The sequence below is a fragment of the Cyclopterus lumpus genome, chromosome 15, assembly GCF_009769545.1.
Source record: "Cyclopterus lumpus isolate fCycLum1 chromosome 15, fCycLum1.pri, whole genome shotgun sequence".
NCBI lineage: Eukaryota > Metazoa > Chordata > Actinopteri > Perciformes > Cyclopteridae > Cyclopterus > Cyclopterus lumpus.
In genome coordinates, this window is record NC_046980.1 from 2934559 (window position 1) to 2956997 (window position 22439).

The following is a 22439-nucleotide window of genomic DNA, read 5'->3' on the forward strand; positions in this document are numbered from 1 at the left end:
AGCTCATTAAGTCTACCACATAGACTACAACATATCTCATAGCTCATTAAGTCTACAACATATCTCATAAAGTCCCTAATCACCTTCTTTGAGCATCATTTAGTTGCTCAATCGACAGGAACACGACGCGATCAGACACAACAGCTGAGCGATGGAAGCGGCGACAGGAAACCAGACATGTTGGCTGACGCCCGGACGCACATCACGGAGGAAACGGCGTTTCAGAGGACGCTGGCTGGCTTCCTCCGGGTTATGGATGTCTGGGGGCGAGCTGCGATCCAGAGGATGAACGTTAGGAAGAAGCTGAAGATGAGAAGGTTTTAGGTATTGAGTCACGATCGTTATGCTTTTAACTTTGAAGATAAAATCTGAATAAACATCTGATTGGGATATTAAGATAAGAATGATTATTTGTACATAATGAATCTAATTTTCATTGAAAAAAGAACATGATCATGCTGCGATTCTTTCAGGGATCTGCACTGAACACAAACACAGAGAAACACTACGGTGGCTGCGAGGGAACATTTCACAGACTATTCAGGGTTTTTCTGGGATTTGTGTGAAGAACAAAAAGAAAAGCTGCCATGCTTAGAGCGGTGATATGATGACAGGATATTGTTGTCATAGAAACATTTTCTGCCACATAAAAGACCCCATGAGAGTGCGCACTTCATGCTCCGAATCGATATTTGGGTTTTTAATACTGTCATTAGTTTTTTTTTAATGGCAAATGGACTTTATAGAGTCTCATCCTCCGACCACTCAAAGGGCTTCGGCCCACACGTCAACATTCACCCGTTCACACACGGTGCCACCTGCACCATTGTCTTGTCTAATCAAAATGCTTGTACACACACACACACACACACACAGGGAGCAATTTGGGTCTCAGTGTCATGCCCAGCGACTTCTCTGCACACCTGTGTGAATGCCGTAAGTGGACTCCTGCTGAGAGCACACCTGTGGAGGATCTTCATTAGTAGTTTTATTTTCGGTTGTGAGCTGTCGGCCCTGTTTTGTGTGATTTCAGCTCCGGTCTTATCGTTCGAGAACTTCCGCTGCATGAGTCCTCAGTTTCTTTTCGTACTGTATTTTAAGGTCAATAATTTCTCTTCCAGCTCCCGTCCTCGGGGTCTTTGTCTAGAGATGAGACGTGGAGGTCTCCCATTGGTTTGTGGACGGCTGTTTTTTTTTTTCTCCATTCTTTTATTTTATTGATAGTAGGCATCAATGAGACATTTACAGATGTCTTTCAGACAATTGATACATTGCATATGCAGATTTTTAGCTGATTTTAGTTAAGGGCAAGAAGTGTAAAACATAGGATAAACAACAAAAAAGAGACAGAATGAAACACAAATAAAACAATGTATAACTAGGGATTCGTGTATTGTACATTCATTGATTTATGAAAATAAAAGGTGTTGTATGTAACCCATTTTTCCCCAATATGCCACAAACTCTTCCAGTTATGGACGGCTGTTTTAAATATCTGCATTTAAGATTTTTGAGATCTGTATTTATGTTGCTCGTCGCCATCTTGGTTTTTGGAACCAGAAGCGATGCGCGAGCGGGGCGGAGCTAAGTACGAGACGTCGGCGAGCGAGACGGTGCGGTGGCGAAGAGCTCGGTTGATGTTTCCGGCCTCACTTTGAGGCGCATTAGGCGACCAGCCATTACCAACCCACTTGAACGAGCAGCGGCTTCAACCTCACAAGCTTTTACCTTTTTTTTTCCCGTCATGACTTCCAACGAGCAGCCTCAGGTTTAAACCGCGAGATGGAAGAACAAAGAGTCAATACAAAATAAAACAAAGCGGACCACTTGAGCATTTACTTTTTTTTAACAAAGATTCCATCTCGAGCTTTTTAATCTCTATAAATGTTTGATCAGCGATCCCTTTAAGAGGTTTTCCACTGCACTTAACATTCCCTCTCCACTACATTTTAAAAATGTAGATTTAAGATTTGACATCCTTCCAGTAAAAAAAAAAAAAAAGAGCTCGTAATCCGGCTCTTAAACATTTTTATCTCCGTCTTCGGAGACGCTCACGCTCCGTTACGTCATGTCCCTCCATCCTGGAGGACTCGAGGACGCTAAACTGCACTCCACTGCAAACCACAAGTCACAAAATGTCAACGCAGGAGTTCAACTCGTCGTCATCGCGGCGTCGCCACATTAACTTCGGGGGGGGGGGGGGGAAAGCGGGGCATTACTCGGGTAACGGGCTGTGTGGGACGGGGCGAACGGGTTCCTCTTCGCAGGAAGTCAAAACTCAAGAAAAAACCGCAGGGAAGCAGCGGGAAGCAATAACATTTGTTTCTAACATTTTTTTTTGATCACCCCTGCTACCGTGCAGAAATGGGTCACGGCTGCCAGAGACATCAGACGCGTTGCAGTCGGTGGAATCTCTTGATGGGCCTTTTTTCCACCACGCTGTCAACACCATTTCAAAGCTCCCGCAATGTTTTAGTGCTGAGGAACGGGAAAGATAAAGTTTAGTTTCAGCCTCCCCCCCCCCCCCCCCCCCCCCCACACTTTTCTACTCATTTACGATTGAGTTTCACTTCTCGCCTCGGAGTCACCCTTCCTTCCTTCCCTTCCTTTCTTTCCGTTTGTTGTTTTTAGGTGAAACAAAAAGGTCATTCGGCATTGAATTCCTCTCGGCTGCGTTTCCGTCGAGTGATTCGTCATCTGTAAATCAGCCCGATTTACGAGCAGCGCGAGCAACTTTGAGCGTAATGAAAACGCGACGGAGAGGAAGCGGCTCGATAAATCCCCGAGCGTCTTCTTTTCTTCACGTGAAGTCTATAAAACACCGTCGGGCTCCCGGTCAGATTCAGAGTTTCTGGGGTTGCGATTGATTTTGACAAAAAAAAAAAAAAAAAAAGGAGAGAGAAATCGCTAGCGGGATCTTTAGTTGCCTGTGATCGACCGATTTGACTGAGGCTGAAACATGCAGGTTGGGTTTCAGGGAGTTTTCCTGGTGAGTGAATGTATCTCACTTTGAAAAAAAAAAAAAGTATCTTCAGAAGATGAATTAAAAACAATGTATTTCTCAGGAAATAACTTTACAAACCAACAAAAGGTTGGTTTATTTCTATTTAAAATTAGACATTAATGCATTCACTACATCGGGTATCCTTTTATTGTTGTTGCTCTACTTCCTCATTGTTTGGGACCCTACACACTCCAATGTGTGTGTGTATATAATAATAATATTTTTATTGTCTTCTGAGCTTATTAAAGCCCCTGCATGTGGAGGTTTGCATTATGCAAAGAAAAACAATACATATATATCGAAAGGACCATATGGCATCGTTATTACACAGGCTAAGTAATTACTTCTTTTTAAATTATTATTCTTTTGCCAAAATGTCACTCAAACACAAATAAACGTACAGCGTGTGATATTACTTACTATATATATTTTTTTAAATATCACCAAGAGTATTAAAGATATTTGTGCTTTTGGAGAAGTAAATCCTGCATTAAATAAAATCCCGTCAAACACCAATCGGAGCGTATGAAAAGCCATTTGAAGCACATGTTTACAGAAGTAATGGCTGCTTTCCTGTAACCGACTTTGCATCTATAAGAAAGTGTCAAACAAATTAGGGAAAGAGTCACAAATTCAAAATGTAAAGTGTGTTTTGAGCAGTGAAATTTTTTTCTTCTTTTAAGTGCTGCGTCTCAATCAAACTCCAGTGATGAAATAATGATGCACTTCCTGGCTGCCGGTGCAGGTGGTGTTTCGCGGCCGGCCGGAGTGATTACGGTTCAGGAGCTGAGTGGATGAACCGGTCCGGAGCTTTTTGAGAGCCGCATGTCGGGTTCAGCGAAGCCGATCCGTCGGAAAAGCTTTTCACCTGATGTGACATTAATGTGCTGATTGTCAATCTCCTAAATGACTTTAGATGGAGGACTTTTATAAAGAACCGTCTCCGAGGAAAACGCAGTCGGTGCTTTTTCATCCCGCGGTCAAAGTCTCTCAGTTACTTGTTGTGGCTCTTAAGTGCTGGCAGCGATTTCCTTGTCTCTGCATTCTGTCGCTTTCAATTTAACTAAAAAAAAGAAACTGCGTGTTCCTCCCTGAGAACTTCAGACAGACGACGAAGCAGCCTTGATACCTGGAAATCTTTATTTCAAAGAGCAGCTTTTTTTTTTTTTTTAAAGGATTGTTATTTTTCACGTAATAAAAGTTGGTATTTCATAGTTGTGATGACATTTTAGTTGCTGGGTTTTAGGGAATGTGGCTCGAGTGGTAGTCACAGATTTTAACAACAACATGATGAGCAAGAGCGGAATAAAACATTGTGTATTTTCCTTTTTTTTTTGTGCAACTTTCTACTTTATACATTTTCACTTTTATATTAAAGTTACTGTGAGGAACTGGTTATTGAACCGTCTCAACGTAATCCTGATCCTCCGTATGACCTACATCGGTAAACGAGTCCATCAGAGAGAAGATTGTCCACGCCGCATTGCTGGGCCTGCTGGAGGGAAGGGGGGGGCAACGGGAGAACCAGGACCAGGACCGACTGGAGCAGACCATCAAGACCTCTGCTGCAGGAACGTTTTATAACCCTTGAACACTAACGTAGGGTATATTTTGCCAGATATAATAAACCTTGTAAAAAATACTTCTCATTGAATTCAAATTGAAGTACTCTTCTTTTATATTCCCCTACACAACGTCTCATAAAACTAAAAAAGGGTATCATGGGGGGACCCCTATACCACAATCGCCCGACTTTAGTGTTCTAGGGTTAAAGGGACTGGGGATCGGAAAACAATACCGCTTTTGTCCACAGGGACCGCCAGAATCATCGCAAAAGTTAAATTCCTCATTGTAGCTTTAAGTAAAGAGTCTGTGTACAAGATTACAAAATAGGTTTTAAAAAGTACTACTTACAAAAAAAAGGTTCTTCCTTAGTGAGCTAATCAGCTGTCATTATGAGGTTTTACTGAATATATTTATGATTGTATTATGGACATCTTTTAGTATTTTATATTTACTTGCCTGGCTAAATACTCAGTTGAAAATGAAGCATCCATCCACGTGACTGCAAGACAAAAGCAAGGGTAACATTTAAAGGTTCGACTCCTGACTTTTCTGATAACTATGATTTCATCATCACTGTATTAATTCATGTTACTATTAATACATTCATCAGACATTGGCCCCTGCTTGGAAAAAAAGCACAGCCACCTCATTCCTCTCAAAGCGACCGCTGCTTCGGCACAGCGGCGGTCCTGACGCCGAAGACTTTGACGAAAGGTATATAGACCTATCCAAACCCAATTCGTCATCATCCGGCGGAACACTGTGTTGGCCAATGCTTTAAAAGTACGTCTATTGTTCTACTTCACTACGATTAAGAGGGGATTAATATTGCACGTTTTACTCCACTACACTTATCTGACAGTTGGCGTTTGTGAGTTTGAAGACGCTTCCTCGAACCAGATGGGTGAACCGGAGGCTCAGCTGTCTGTTTCGCTCATACGCTGCAGCAGGTGATAGATGATGATAAATGATTTAGCCTGTTTGTCGACTTAATGTTGCAGCCGGGTGGCTTGTTAGGCAATTCAACCGCAGCACCCCTCGCGCACACGAGAGCTAATCTGGTTGGTTAACAGATAATGATCAGCTAACGAGTTTCGACTGTCAATCAGAACATTTAGTAGTTAAAAATAGCTCCACTTTAGACAGGCTACAGATAACACTTCTGTATGTTTACAGTATTTAAATGTTGAGTTGTTGCTAACTTTTCCCTTTGCTGTAAAGTATTATTATTAAAGTTACGTGGCACGGTAACATGTAAAACATGAGAAAAACATCCATGGGTCAAACAGGACTTTCACCCAGGAGACATCCGTTCATTTCCCGCGTGAAACCAAAAGTAAATGTTGGCTTTACGCTTATGTTACTTAAGAAAGTCCACTAAGAGCGGTTATTAATTAAATACTCGTGTCACGTTGTTATTTTACGTTAATCACGTGGCAATGCGTGCTTCACAGAAATGTGACTATGCTTATGTTTTGTTTTTTCTGGCCACTTGGTTTGCACCCCAAATTCATTTTGCCACCTTTACGAGTTTTCAATCTTAAAAAAAAAAAAAAAGAAAAGAGAAAAAAGCCACAAAAATGTTCAATTTCATTCTGAGCTGTCACAAGTTTTAAAAAAATATATTTTTTCATGCTGTTTTTCTTTTCCGCCGTCACGTTAACGTGATCTTTCACACTCGACTCACTGGCGACTCCATGGAAAACGTAATAAAAGTCTATATTAAAAAATATATATATATATATATATGAAGGACACGTCCGCAAATACCCTTGGAGGCTATTTCTTTAGAAAGCCACTCTTGGAGCAGTAATCCACAGTGATTGAACTGTGACATCCCAGCTGACGCCGTACAGATGACGGCGCTGAGCTCGGTCTCTGTTCCTTCATCAGCTTTTTACTGGTGTTTAAATTTTTTTTATAATGACGCAGATGACGTCTTGAGATAGTCAGGAATAGATTTGTGCTCCCCAGAAACATCGGCGAGCGTGACATCTGTGTTAATGATGCTCCTCTCCGATTGGCTCGGCCTGAAGCCAGCCGTTTAACGCCCAATAAACGCACACCTGTGCCCGCGCAAATGTTCATTTAAATGTTAATGCACCCAAAAAACGGAGATTAAATCTCAGGCTCGGAGCAAAACGGCTTGATGGGACCACAAAAAAACCCCAAAAACAAAGCGAGTTACTTTCAATCGAGCCGTCTCCGCGTTTGCAGCCTTTGTTTAAAGAAATGTTGTGTTTTTTTTTAAACTCCGGCACGTTTTTGCGAGGCCTCGCATCTCGAAGCCTCTCGAGAGGCTTCCAGAGCTCCCGTCTCTTCACGCAACCGTCACATTAAGAGCGAAGGAAGAAATAAAGGGGACCGCGGATGTTTTAACAACAGAGTCGGGGGTTTGTTATCTTTCTCTTCTCGCCGCGCTGAAATGAATCGCTCAAGTCAACCAAGTCGGGGTCGTCTTCTATGACAGCCGTTGACATCACTGATTAGAGGGTTTTGCCCTCTGGACTGGAGGCTCTGCACCATCACCTCCTCTTCCACAATTACATCAGAAACCCGGCGGGGAGGAGAGCAGGAGGGAGTTGTGAGGGGGAGGAAGAAGAAAAGAGGGGAGACCGGAGGAGCAGAACGTTAAAAGAATTAAGACGCATTGATTGAAGAGGAACACGTCTTTCTGTTTAAAATCCCGTGTTCAGGAAAAGAAAAGGGCCTATAAACGATAAAGTTAAGAACCTGAATGCCGTTTTTTTTTTTGTTGCCATTGTTGACTAATAAAAACCGCGGTGATGAGCGGAGTGCCGAGTGCATGAAGAGCGAGAGAGAGGAGTGTGTGCTTCTCCCCGACATGAAAAAAAAAAGACAAACATGAAGCGGTGACAGTCAGAGGTCTGACACCGTCGGGGGGGGGGGGGGGGGGGGGGGGGGTTCCTTTTGAAATAAAAAAGGTGAAGCTCTTTTTGACTCCTCTTTCCTCCTCAACCGAGGGGGTTGAGTCGTCTAAGTGACTCGATGGATTCCACTATTTTCTGAAAGTTGCTTTAAAAAGAAAGAAAAGGAGCCCTCGGTGAAGTCATCATGACCTGCGATAGCAAAGCGTTGGTTGAGACGGACGTCACAGTTCTGGATGCACACGGGGAAAGAAAACGAGGTCTCTGGGAACCGCGGCGCAGAAATAGAAACGGAGGGCGACGCCGCAGATATACCAAAATAGACCATTAAAAGTCCATCTGCTGATGACGTTATGTGATCAAAATCCACTAATTAGAGAGGCTATACGTGAAAACATAGCTGGGAATTGGCAGCAGAATCCTTTAAAAAAAAAAAATTTTATAATCTGATTTGTATTTTTCATTTTATTCAGAACCTTTATTGCCTCGCCGGGAACAAACCAGTAACAAACCAATAACATCTGCTCTTCAGCTTTAAAAAAAACTAATTGATAACAAGTATTGTCTCCGCGGTCAAATTTATCCATTGTTGCCCGGAAACACATGAGTGAGTCCCACTGTTGCCCTGGGTGACATGTTCCTTCATTACCATGAACACACAAACACACACTGAAATACCGCCACTGAAAATGCTTTATTTACCTGTGTTTGAGTAATAATTGCTAATAACTACCTGTCAATCACCTTGTAGCCCCGCCCTACAGCATCCCCTGCTTTATGGTCTGTTTGACTCTAAATAACCATAATTTACTAAATGAACATCACGCTGTATTGAAGAAGACTTGAAACTAGAGATTGAGACCAAAAACTAATGTTTACAATGTTTACTGAGGGAATACATCAAGAGAAGTAGAGTCATTTATATAGACTTCTATACAACCAGAGGAGTCGCCCCCTGGTGGTCAGGAGAGAGAATGCAGCTTTAACATATGAAGCATAGACTTCTATACAACCAGACGAGTCACCCCCTGGTGGTCAGGAGAGAGAATGCAGCTTTAACACATGAAGCAAAGACTTCTATACAACCAGAGGAGTCGCCCCCTGGTGGTCAGGAGAGAGAATGCAGCTTTAACACATGGAGCATAGACTTCTATACAACCAGAGGAGTCGCCCCCAGGTTGTCAGGAGAGAGAATGCAGCTTTAACACATGAAGCATAGACTTCTATACAACCAGAGGAGTCGCCCCCTGGTGGTCAGGAGAGAGAATGCAGCTTTAACACGTGAAGCATAGACTTCTATACAACCAGAGGAGTCGCCCCCCTGGTGGTCAGGAGAGAGAATGCAGCTTTAATACATGAAGCATAGACTTCTATACAACCAGAGGAGTCGCCCCCAGGTTGTCAGGAGAGAGAATGCAGCTTTAACACATGAAGCATAGACTTCTATACAACCAGAGGAGTCGCCCCCTGGTGGTCAGGAGAGAGAATGCAGCTTTAACACGTGAAGCATAGACTTCTATACAACCAGACGAGTCGCCCCCTGGTGGTCAGGAGAGAGAATGCAGCTTTAATACATGAAGCATAGACTTCTATACAACCAGAGGACTCGCGTTGCTGCAGTCCAGAGCAGAAGAGTAATAAACTGTTTATTACTCATTTTAACAGAGAGCTGAACGAAAATGCACTGAATTCGGGTGAAGAGGAAACTTTATTTGAAGTCTTATTTTGATGCAAATATTTGTTAATTAGCCTCAGCCTTTAAATAAAACATATTCAAATTGAACACTTTAGATGCAGTCAAACAAACTACATTAAATTAGATGATTTAAAAAAATGCGGCCGGTTCTTCCCTCCTCGGCCCGCGTAGAGCTCGGATCAGAGGAGCCGTGTACTCGTCTTCTCGATCAGCGATCGCACTTCTAAACCTTTTACCGTTTATTTCTGGTCGCAGCCCGACGACGTGGGGAAGTCTGGCGGGAGGAAAAAGAGGAGAAAAAAGATTTATCTGGTACTTTGCAACGGCTCCTAACAAGATTCAGCCAATCAGAGCTGCAGCTAAGCACTATATCTGAGGGAGTTAATGGCACGAGGAAGATGGAAGAACGGAGTATGAGGCATGAAGAGGAGAGGACGTTACATTAAGAGGAGGAGGAGGAAGAGGAGGAGGAGGAGGAGGGGAGCGCTGTGACAGAGGGGTGCAAGGAGCTGGAGGAAGAAGAAAATGGCCAAGATGGAGGAGGAGGAGATGTTCTGCTGTCTCCACCAGCAGACGCTGACGGGTCCAACAGCACACGCAGCAAAACTCTCCCAGTCCACTGCCAGATAAATAGCTTCACACACACACACACACACACACACACACACACACACACACACACACACACAACTAAATAAATAGCTTTATACTCAGCAACAGCCAAAGTGGGTCAGACATCAAAGTAGCCACTCGAAAAGCTGCTGGAGCTGTCGACACACACAAACACACACGCGCACACACACACGGGCATGCACACACTTGCTTACTCCAAACTGTCTACACGTTCACACACACACACACACACACACACACACACTTGTGCTTACTCCAAATTGCCACTGCTTTCCCTCCTCAGTCTTCTTCTTTCTCTCTTCCTCACACACACACACACACACACACACACACACACACACACACACACGCACACAACCTCTTGCTTCTTTTAAATTGCAGCGAGCGGGTGCCATGGCTGACCAAATAACAGCAATCAGGGAGTCTGAGTGCTGAGGGACAAAAGGCTGCCAGCCACTTTAGACACACACACACACACACACACACACACTTTGTAAAACACAATCAGCAGCAAAGAGAAGTCTGTTTTCAGAGGAAAGGCCAACAGGAGGTCAAATAATGTAAAGTACAGTATCAACACAAATTCAACCTCCAGTAATCTCAAGTATTAGATATTATTTATACGTAACGACTGGCAGGCTGTTTGACTCTTTAGCCCCGTTCGGCTGCTCTGAGGTCTGTTCACCGGGCGGTTCGGCCTCAGCGCGCTCGTCAACCTCGTGTCGAGCGGGTGCAGCTGGCAGCCCTTTAAAAGTCAAACCCAGTGAGCGTACGAGGCGCCGAGCGGCAAACGGACACGTGTTAGAGACCCGCTGCGGTGAAGGAGGTGGAGAATGTAGCGGGCTCAAGAGCCAGATGCAAAAGTACAATAATTCAACAGCTTGCTTGTTTGCCTTTTTTAAGATTGTCTTGGAAGTTTTTTGTTTTCTAATTGGATAAAAATGTGTCACGATGTAGCTTTTAGTAGCATTTAAAAATGATATTAAATGTGTAAAGGTAGTTTTTTCTGTAGACTAACAATCAATCAATTATTAACCCGTCAATTAACATATGTTCTTCTACTATTAGCATTTACCTCTTTTTGTATTCTTAATTTAAATTATATTATATTTTTGCCTTACATTTTAAGTTGTTGTAATCCTGTGTGGAAGGAGGACCGAGCAAAGTACGGTTTTTCATTGTACTGTCTGTTAACTGTACATATGACAATAAAAAATATCTTTAATTATTGTGTAATTATTGTGAAAAATAACCATCAAAGTCTCCAAAAGCAAAGGATGACTTCTTCAGAATGCTGTTTTTTGGTTTTTCGCTTAATTGTCAATTACAACAAAGAAAAGTAGGAAAGATAATCGGTTAAATGATTAATCGATAATCAAAACATCCACCTGAGAAACGCAGATTTTTAACGTTATTCTGTGTTTTACTGGTTAAAATCCACAGAAATGTTTGTTTGGGATAAAAAAAAATTTAAAAATCCTAATAAACGCTGAAGGAATCCTAAAGGGGGAAAACTGACTGCAAAATGAAGACTACAACTCCCATGATCCTTCGCTACTTTACCACGTCACCGAACTCGCGTCGTTACATATTGAAATACTTCCATTAAAAGACGTGCAGCCGCAGATGAATTTTGGGACTTTTGTAGCAGAATCTTTGCAGAGAGAAGCTGATTTTTGGCTATTTTTTTTTAGATCAAAGTAAACCGAGTTGCTAGTTAAGTTTCAGCTCTGCGTCCATAACTCCACCAAATGATTCAAGACTCGGCTTCTGGTTTACCAAAAAAGAAAATGCAGGGGTGGAGGGGGAGCGCCATAAATGTGCTTTGATGTGCTCGGAAGTTACATAAAGGGCAATTAAAAGAAGGCAAACACTTCCATAACTCTCTCCAAATTGCGTCGCGCTAATCATCGTTTTTTAATAAACTCCGCTCTCCTCTTCTTTGCACATCTGGAGATGTTGTGTTCTCACAAACGGTGATTTATGGGAGCAGACAGCCGGAGTTTCCTCTGTCAGGAGGTCGGTAATGGGAGCCAATTTGAAGAGTGAAAGAAACATTGTGTTGCTTGGAGTGTAGCGAGGAACGCAATGTGCCGTTCCCTTTTTTTCCTTCTTCTCCAGAGCCCGGCACACCCTCCACAGGACTCGGTTCTTTACCTCCGCGTACGGCTGGCTGACCGCCTCCCACTCCCACCGTTGTTTGTATTATGCATAAAGAATAAAGAAAAAAATCAAGGATATGAATTTTTTATTTCTTTTACCAGATTTTCCGTGGGTGGGTGTGTCAAGCACAGACTGTGTGGAAGAAGCGGACGTGGTCGTCGTGACGTCGACGTTCGTTTTGTGGGCTGCGGGTTTGAAGCCGTCGCACATCTTGTTTTTTTTTATTTCTTTTGCAACCGGTGGACAAAAGTGACCATATTTTGAGAGACCCCGCATACTTCTCTGGTAGCGGCCTGTCAATCACCTTGTAGCCCCGCCCTAAAACATACCCGGCTTTATGGTCTCTTTGACTCTAAATGGAAAATAATTTTGAAGAAGACTTGAAACTAGAGATTGAGACCAAAAACTAATGTTTACAATGTTTACTGAGGGAATACATTAAGAGAAGTAGAGTCATTTATATAGACTTCTATACAACCAGAGGAGTCACCCCCTGGTGGTCAGGAGAGAGAATGCAGCTTTAACACATGAAGCACAGACTTCTATACAACCAGAGGAGTCGCCCCCTGGTGGTCAGGAGAGAGAATGCAGCTTTAACACATGAAGCATAGACTTATATACAACCAGAGGAGTCGCCCCCTGGTGGTCAGGAGAGAGAATGCAGCTTTAACACATGAAGCATAGACTTCTATACAACCAGAGGAGAATGCAGCTTTAACGCATGAAGCATAGACTTCTATACAACCAGAGGAGTCGCCCCCTGGTGGTCAGGAGAGAGAATGCAGCTTTAACGCATGAAGCATAGACTTCTATACAACCAGAGGAGTCGCCCCCTGGTGGTCAGGAGAGAGAATGCAGCTTTAACGCATGAAGCATAGACTTCTATACAACCAGAGGAGTCGCCCCCTGGTGGTCAGGAGAGAGAATGTAGCTTTAACGCATGAAGCAGAGACTTCTATACAACCAGAGGAGTCACCCCCTAGTGGTCAGGAGAGAGAATGCAGCTTTAACGCATGAAGCAGAGACTTCTATACAACCAGAGGAGTCACCCCCTAGTGGTCAGGAGAGAGACTGCAGCTTTAACGCATGAAGCAGAGACTTCTATACAACCAGAGGAGTCACCCCCTAGTGGTCAGGAGAGAGAATGCAGCTTTAACACATGAAGCATAGACTTCTATACAAAGTGTTTTTTGTCCGTCCACAATCCAAACTTTCTCCGCAGTTGTAAAGATTTGTATTTCTTCATGTTAAAAGATCTGTTTTTGTCGTGGCGGCATGTTCGCTTCTTTTTTTTGCAACATAAAAAAAAAAAACGTTACTTCTGACCGCCCAGGACAGAATCCCCTTCTCCGTGAGCCCACTGCTCTCCTCCCAGCGGCCCGCGGGGCACCGGCGCCGCACTCAGCCATGACACACACTGGACGACAACTCAATGAATAAAATGAATAAAATGGCCGCGGTAATGACTCGGGTGAGGTGGCTGCTCCACTCCGCCAGTTGTAAAGTTGTATTACCGGGAGAGGGAAGAAGATTCACCCAAACGGGGTAAACCTGGAGCCGAGAGATGTTTAAATCGAAAAAAAATTGAGTTGTGGCAACTTCACGCTGAGTAATTAATTATTTATTTTTTTGCATTTTTGAATCACTGCAGAGGGATTTTTTCAAATTTATTTTTAAAGGTTTCGCTATAGAGGAGGTCCTCCCTCTGTTTGAATCTCAAACCAAACGTTGACTCAACAAGAAATGTGCAGGATTATTTATTAATATTATTTTTATTTCATCAGCTTAGCAAACGGTTTATGAGAAAAAGAATAAAGAGTAGAGCAGACGTTTCCCATTTAAAATAAACGTGTAAAACTCGACCCCACATGTAGAAACACCTGTACACCTGTAGTCAAACTGTAAACTTGCATTTTAATTGCATTGAGATGCCTAAAGAGAAGAAATAATATTTGTGAAACTGACATTTTCTGCGTCTGCATCTTTAATATTAATTGCAAAAATGTAAAGTTCCATGTACGACATTCATTTAAAGTTATTCAACACGTGAACTCATCTAAAAACGACATTTGATGCACAAAAAAAACATGAAAAGGTTGTTTTTTTTTCTTCTTCTGGTAAAATGTGACCCGCGGGTTTCACAGTCCGGCTCTTTTTTGTTGTACCTTAAAGGCAGCGGGCCGGGACGCCTCCTTTAATGCACACGTTCCATTCATCTGTTGCACCAGGATACATGAAACAAACAACACTCTGCCTCCGATCAATAACGGCTCCCAGACTAGTTCCCCGGCGCGTTAGAGGTCCACGTCTTAATGCAGTGTGTGTGTGTGTGTGTGTGTGTGTGTGTGTGTGTGTGTGTGTGTGTGTCTCCACCACCCTCCGTGTGACACGGCCTCGAACCAAACCTGAACATTACCGACTCTCGGTATTAGCTTTTGTCGCGCAGCTGTCTCATTGTTGCATTACAGAATGAGCGGGGTATTCGCGTTATTGTGTCCACCCCCCTGCAGGCAGCCCCCCCCCTCCCCCCCCTGCTGTTCCGCGCTATTGAGGCGGTAATTGCAGAGTCTCACTTTGCCTTCGACCTTGTGTTACTCGCCGTGTCATTTTTCACTGCCTCCTGGAATTATGCATAAAGCTCCGTAACTCTGACCACTTACTCGGAGAAGTTTATGCAGCTTCTTTTTTTTTTTTTTTTTTTTTTTTTGCTTCCGTCAGCGTTTTTTTTTTTTTTTTTTTACAAAACTGGACACTCGGCCCTTTTAGTGCTCCTCCCTTTGCACCGGACGCTGCTTTACTATGCCAAGATAATTACTGAGAGAATATGTAATTACTCTCAATCATTTATGTAATATGCTATTTATTAGGTGGCGGTCACATCCTGAAACTCTGCTGTTACGATGATGTCTACACGAATCCCCGTGATCGACGTTTGGTTTGTTTGTTTGTTTGTTTGTCAGCAGGATTATGGGAAAAAACCGCCGGCCCGATTTCCTTGAAACGTGGTGGAGAGGTGCATCGTGGGTCGAGGATGAAGCCATTACAATGTGGCCCTCTGAGGGCCCTCCATAGCTTTACGGTGACTCGAGGCTCCCGCCGACATTGTTCCTTCTGAAACACTTGATGACTCCTCGCTCCTCGGCTCCGTCCGTCTCCTCTCTCCTCTCTTGATCTCTCCTCTCTCCTCTCTCCTCTCTCCTCTCTCCTCTCCCCTCTCCTCTCTTGATCTCTCCTTTCCTCTCTCCTCTTTCCTCTCTCCTCTCTCCTCTCTTGATCTCTCCTCTCCTCTCTCCTCTCTCCTCTCTCCTCTCTCCTCTCTCCTCTCTCCTCTCCCCTCTCCTCTCTTGATCTCTCCTTTCCTCTCTCCTCTTTCCTCTCTCCTCTCTCCTCTCTCCTCTCTCCTCTCCCCTCTCCTCTCTTAATCTCTCCTTTCCTCTCTCCTCTTTCCTCTCTCCTCTCTCCTCTCTCCTGTCTCCTCTCTTGATGACTTCTCTCTCCTCTCCCCTCTCTCCTCTCTTGATCTCTCCTCTCCTCTCTTTCCGGTTCCGGTGAGTGTGAGCGTGGTGAGTGTGAGCGTGGTGGAGGATATGCGAGTGGCGGGTTGTTTGAACCAGTAGGTGGATAGTGTCCCTGGTTCTACCAGGTGAACCTCGCGTGCTGACCAGGTGAATCGACAACTGTTCACCTGACTTTGTGTTCGAGGGATCGGAGGTTGATCGAGGTGCTCTCGGAGGAATGGCGTCCTCCGGGGCGCCGCCTCCGTCGCTCCGGCAGGGCGTGAGGATCATGCCGCCGGATAGCGGCGTTACCGTGGAGGAGGTGCTGCTGGCTGTCGGGGAGCAGGTCGGCCATGACAACCTGTCCTTCGCGTCCCGTATGAACCGGGCGGTGGTCGTGTTCCTAAAGGAGGAGACGCACGTGTACCAGCTGATCGAGAGCGGCGTGTTCATCAGGGACGCCTACGTGCAGGTGTCCCCGATGTCAGCGCCCTCCACGCGGATCACCGTGTCCGGTGTTCCGCCGTTTATCTCAAGTGAAGCGATTCTAAATGAGCTCCGGAGGTTTGGCAAATTCGCCAGCGGTCTAAAGACGGTGAGTTTGGGCTGTAAAGACCCCAAACTGAGGCACGTCCAGTCTCTGAGGCGGCAGGTGCTCATGTTCCTGGACTCACCTGCACAGAGCCTGGAGGTGTCCTTCAGGGTGAAGCACGGGGACGGCGCCTACATGCTGTACGCCAGCTCGGGGCAGCTCCGCTGCTTCGAGTGTGGAGACATGGGCCACAAGCGGTTTGCGTGTCCACGCAGAAAGCAGGCCGGCTCCGCGGCGGCCGGCGAGGGAGCGGCGACCGGCGAAACGGCGACTGGCAGAGCGGCGACCGGCGAAACTACGACTGGTAGAGCGGCGACCGGCGAAACTACGACTGGAGGAGCGGCGACCGGCGAAACGGCGACTGGCAGAGCGGCGACCGGCGAAACTACGACTGGTAGAGCGGCGACCGGCGAAGCGGCGACTGGCGAAGCAGAGACCGGCGAAGCGGCGACCGGCGAAGCAGAGACTGGCGAAGCAGAGACTGGAGGAGCGGCGACCGGCGAAGCGGCGACTGGCGAAGCAGAGACTGGCGAAGCGGCGACTGGCGAAGCAGAGACTGGAGGAGCGGCGACCGGCGAAATGGAGACTGGCGGAGCGGAGACTGGAGAAGCGGCGACCGGCGGAGCGGAGACTGGAGAAGCGGCGACCGGCGTAGCGGAGACCGGCGGAGCGGAGACCGGCGCAGCGGCGGCAGTTTGCGGTGTTGGCAGAGCGGCGGGGGGTGGCCCTGACGCACAGCTGCGGGAAGAGCAGCAGAAACAAGCCGAGGAGCAGCAGGTTACTGCTGCTGCTGAGAGCATCAGTTCTCAGGCCTTGGAGAACATGGAGGAAGAGGCTTCCACCAGTGGGAAAGACCTCCGTGGGGGGGCAGGGGCAGAGCAGGGGGTCCCTAACAGCCAGGAGTCCTGCAGAGGTGATATGGTGATTGACTCTGGGTCTGACGCTGCACCTTTCAGTGCAAAGAAGAGTACTGATCTCTACTCTCTAGAGGAAATAAACTCGTTTCTGGATGAAACTTTTAACAAAACAGCTAAAGTGAGCGATTACTTTAGGGACACCAGTAAGTTCATCAGGTCAGTGGGCATGCTGAACAAACTGGTGGACGAGAGGAAGCGCTACAGGCTGAAGAAACACATTACGTATTTACGGGGTGCACTGGAGGGGAAAGTAGTGAAGAAAAGGACTAAAAGGTCATGAGTACGTGTCAGTCATTGATTCACTTGTTACTTCTGGGCTGACTCTGGATCTGAAGAAGAGGGCGTTGATCTCTGAAGTCTCACTTAGCTCCTCACTGAGGTGGTGAAGGGTCGGTTTCTCGTGGTCAGGGTGGAAATAGAGGGCTCTATCTTCTGTTGTGTAAATGTATATGCGCCAAATCATTTGTGTTGGTTTTGTTGTTTGTTTTGTTTTGTCTGTTTTGCTGTTCTGAGGCTGGAAGAGTTGGTTTTATTAATGTATTTAAGTTGTTTTATTAAGGCTGAACTAACATGATGATGTTCTCCATGAATGTGGAGGAATAAACGTATTTTAAAAACCAAAAACCTCTCTCTCCTCTCTCCTCTCTCCTCTCTCCTCTCTCCTCTCTCCTCTCTCCTCTCCCCTCTCTCCTCTCTCCTCTCTTGATGACTCCTCTCTCCTGTCTCCTCTCTCCTGTCTCCTGTCTCCTCTCTCCTCTCGTTTCCGTTTCCGGTTGTGAGTGTGCGTGGTGAGCGTGTGGCAGGTGGAGGTGGTTGTGAGTTTTGTCGTGGAGTTTGGATCTTTGTTTGTCACTGCTTTGGTTCCTCTGTTCCTCTTTACGCACATGATCAGGTAAGAGCTTTACTGGTGTGTTCGGGGCCATGGCGTCCTCGGAGACGTCGCGGCCGTCGATCCGTCAGGGAGTCGGCTGGTTCCCCCTGACGGCAGCGTGTCTGTGGAGGAGGTGCTGCTGGCGGTAGGAGAGCAGGTGGGACACGACCATCTGTCCTTCGCCTCCAAGATGAATAAGGCGGTGGTCGTGTTCGTGAGCAGCGAGGCTCGTGTGGTTAAACTAGTGGAGAGTGGCGTGTTCATCAGAGACCTGTTCGTGCAGGTGTCTCCGCTGTCAACGCCCTCAACGCGCATCACCGTGTCCGGGGTTCCTCCGTTTATTCCTAACGACCTGCTGGAGAAAGAGCTGCGCAAGTTCGGGAAGTTCGCTAGCGCGTTCAAAGCGGTGAGTCTGGGCTGTAAAGACCCCAAGAGACACGTCCTGTCCCTCAGACGGCAGGTCTTTATGTTTTTAGAGTCACCCTCACAGTCACTAGAGGTGTCCTTCAAGGTGAGGCACGGGGAAGGGTTATACCTGGTGTACGCGAGCTCGGGGCAGATGAAGTGTTTCGACTGTGGACAGGCGGGACATAAGCGCTTTGCGTGCCCGCAAAACCAGCAGAAGAGCGCGGAGAAGCTCGCTGTGGACGCGGCGCTCCTCGCGGCCGGCCCCGTCGGTGGGCCCGCGGCTGTCCTCGTGGCCGGCCCCGGGGATGTCGTTGGTCCCGTGAGTGGGGCCGCGGCTGTCCTCGTGGCCGGCCCCGGGGGCGTTGCGGGTCCCGTGGACGCTGTTTTCCCCGTTGGTGGGGGCGCGGCGCTCCTCGTGGCTGGTCCCGTGAGCGTGGCTGGTCCCGTGAGCGCGGCTGGTCCCGTGGACGCTGCTGGTCCCGTGGACATGGCTGGTCCTGTGGTCATGGTTGGTCCCGTGGACGCTGCTGGTCCCGTGGACATGGCTGGTCTGGTGGTCATGGCTGGTCCTGTGGATGCAGCTGGTCCTGTGGACACGGCTGGTCCCGTGGGTGCAGCTGGTCCTGTGGACATGGCTGGTCTCATGGGTGGGGATGTGGGGGGTGCGGTTAGCTGCGCCGGTTCTGAAGTTAACAGGGTCAATAAGGAGGATCAGGGCCAGTCTTCCAGTCAGGAGGTTTCTGTGGTTCAGAACCTCATTGCGTGTGGTCCCGATGCAGCACCACAGTCAGGCTGTGATGAGGCAGCAGTAGTTTCCGTAGGTGGAGACGACAACAGAGCCGCAGAGGATGAGCAGGGTGCAGGGGAGGTGTCCAACAGCCAGCTGTCTACTGGAGCAGAGGACATGGATTATGAGAGCGGGTCAGAGGCTTCATCCTATGTGGGAACAGGCCTTAAAGGTGCTGACCGGTACTCGTTAGAGGAGATCAACACATTTTTGGATGAAACGTTCAATAAATCTGTAAATGTGAGTGATCACTTTGATGATATTGAAAAGTTCATTCGGTCTGTTGGGGCGGTGAAGAGAGAGGTGGGCTATGATCTGTTGGATGAACGGAAACGTTTCCGTTTGAAAAAACACCTCACAACTCTGAGGAAGGCAAAGAAAGTCAAACAGGGTAAAAAGGTGACGACTAAGGTAAGATGATCATGTGCAACACGGGTTACTCTATTGGCTGCTTACTTCTGGTCTTGTCCTGTCTCTTTCTCTCCTCTGACCTTGCAATGCAGCACTTACATCTAGGGTCGTTAAACATCAATGGTGGGAGGGATAGGCTCAAAAGATCATCAATAATGGAAGTTTTTAACCAGAAAAAGTTGGACATCCTCTTGTTGCAGGAGACCCATACCATTCCTTTGGATGAGGTCGACTGGGGGTTATGGTGGAAAGGCTCATGCACCCTGAGCCACTGCACCAACCTTAGTGCTGGAGTAGCCGTGCTAATTAGGAAAGCAGTGAATGCGGAAGTCCTGACAGTCAGGGAGATGGTGAAGGGCCGTCTGCTGGTGGTGAGGGCAGATATAGAGGGCTCAGTTTATTGTTTTGTTAACATTTATGCGCCCAATAGGGGGCCAGATAGAGCACGTTTTTTTACTTTGCTGCTAAATGAGCTGCAGAGCTGCCAGCAGGAGCGGCTGATCATTGGGGGGGATTTTAACTGCACGCTGGACTTCACCGTAGATAGAAACAGTGAGGAACCACACCCACAGTCAGCGCACACGCTTCATAACGTCATCACTCAATTACACATGTTGGACACCTGGCGAGTGAAACATCCGCAAGCTAGGCAGTACACTTGGGTGAGGGTGAGCAATGACAGGGTAAGTGCAGCCAGGCTGGACAGGATTTATATCTCGGACTGCCTCAGCTCCAGTATAAAAAATAGCACCATCAGTCCGGTTGGGTTCACCGATCACCACCTCGTCAGTTTAGTTTTGATAACCTCCCCAGGTGTAAGGGTTAACTCCTACTGGCATTTTAATAACACACTTCTGCACGACAGCACTTTTTGTCAGGGCTTTGAGGTTCTTTGGCAGCAGTGGCAAGCTGGAAAAGCTCGTTTCAGCTCTCTGAAGCAATGGTGGGAGGTCGGTAAGGCACAGATACGTGTGTTCTGCCAACAGTACACCGCAAACGCCACCGCAGTTACAAAGTCTGCAGTTAAAGACCTCGAAGCTGACATAAAGGACATTGAGGAAAGTTTGCAGCGAGTGCCAGATCCCAGAGTGGGCCAGCTACTGAGGGACAAGAGGATAGAGTTGAGCTCTATCCTACAGGAGAGAGCAAAGGGAGCTCTGGTTAGGGCTCGGTTTCTCCAGGTGAAAGACATGGATGGCCCAACCTGGTTCTTTTTCAATTTGGAGAGATCAACTGCACAGAGGAAACAAATGACCTGTCTGAAGCTCCCGGGAGGCAGGGTAACCACGGACCAAAAGGAGATGAGGATCCATGCCATGGATTTTTACACCACGCTGTTTGGGGAAGAACAATGCTGCCAAGAGAGCCGTAAGGAGCTCCTGGAGGGGCTTCCACGTCTCAGCCCAGAGGAGAGGGCTGCGCTGGACGGGGAACTGACGCTGGAGGAGCTGACGGTTGCGTTGGGCCAGATGACCTCGGGAAGAACTTCGGGAATCGACGGCCTCTCCACGGACTTTGTGAAGCATTTCTGGAATGTCATCGGTCCTGACTTCCATGGTGTCCTGATGGAATGCTTTAGGACAGGATCGCTTCCTGTTTCCTGCAAACGAGCAGTCCTCTCCTTGCTGCCTAAGAAGGGCGATTTGGCTCTCCTCAAGAACTGGAGACCAGTGGCCCTGCTTTGCACGGACTACAAGGTGCTCTCCAGAGCCTTGTCCAACAGACTCAGAGACTACTTGGGATCAATTGTTAATAGTGACCAGACATACTGTATCCTGGGTCGAACAATCATGGACAATATATTTCTTATTCGTGATGTGCTGGATGTGTGTAGATTTCACGATGTAGATGTTGGTATTGTCTCCCTGGATCAGGAAAAGGCCTTTGACAGGGTGGACCACTCTTATTTGTTTTCTTCACTTAGGGCTTTTGGGTTTGGTGAAGGTTTTCTATCTTGGGTGGGTTTGTTGTACAGCGGTGCAGAATGCATGGTGAAAATGGGAGCTGGGCTGGGCCGACCGATCCCTGTACGACGAGGGATAAGGCAGGGTTGTCCTATTTCAGGGCAGCTTTATAGCCTTGCTTTTGAACCCTTGTTATGCAAGTTGAGGAGTCGGCTCAGTGGTCTGTCACTGCCAGGGTCCTCCAGTCTTAGTCGTCCTCTCACTGTGTCAGCATATGCTGATGATGCAAACATTTTCATTAGGCATCAGGGTGATGTTGGTTTGCTGCAGGATATCTTGTCACTCTATGAGAATGCCTCTTCTGCACGGGTGAATTGGGAGAAATCGGAGGCCTTATTGGTGGGACGGTGGACGGAGCAGGTGGTGCCTCACCTGCCCGGAGGTCTTCAGTGGGGAAAAGAGGGATTGAAGGTGCTGGGTGTGTTCTTGGGTTCGGAGGTCTATCAGAAAAAGAACTGGGAGGGAGTTGAGGGGAAGGTGTGTGTCCGTTTCTCTAAGTGGAGATGGTTACTGCCCCAGCTGTCCTTTAGGGGGAGAGTCCTGGTTGCTAACAACTTGGTTGCCTCGACTCTGTGGCACAGGCTCATCGCGCTGACACCACCAGGAGGCCTCATAGCAGCGGTACAGAGGTCTGTTGTGGACTTCTTCTGGTCTGGCCGGCACTGGATTCGTGCAGCAGCTCTCTATCTGCCTGTGGCAGAGGGGGGGCAGGGCCTCATTGATATCCAGTCCAGGGTCCTCTCTTTCAGACTGCGGACTGCACAGAAGCTGCTTTATGACTGCGGCCCCAGCTGGATGGACGCTGCTCGACTGCTGCTGAGGAGGGCTGGGCGGTTGGGATACGACAAACAGCTCTTTCTCCTACAACCTGAGGAAGTGGACTTGGCTGGACTGACGTCGTTCTACAGCTCTGTCCTGCAGGCCTGGCAAGTGTTTAACTTCTCACGTGAACCCAACGAGGCTCCAGGCGTGTGGCTGCTGGAGGAACCTCTGTTTTTCAACAGGTTCATTAGGGCTCAATTGCTGCAGTCTGCCAGCCTAC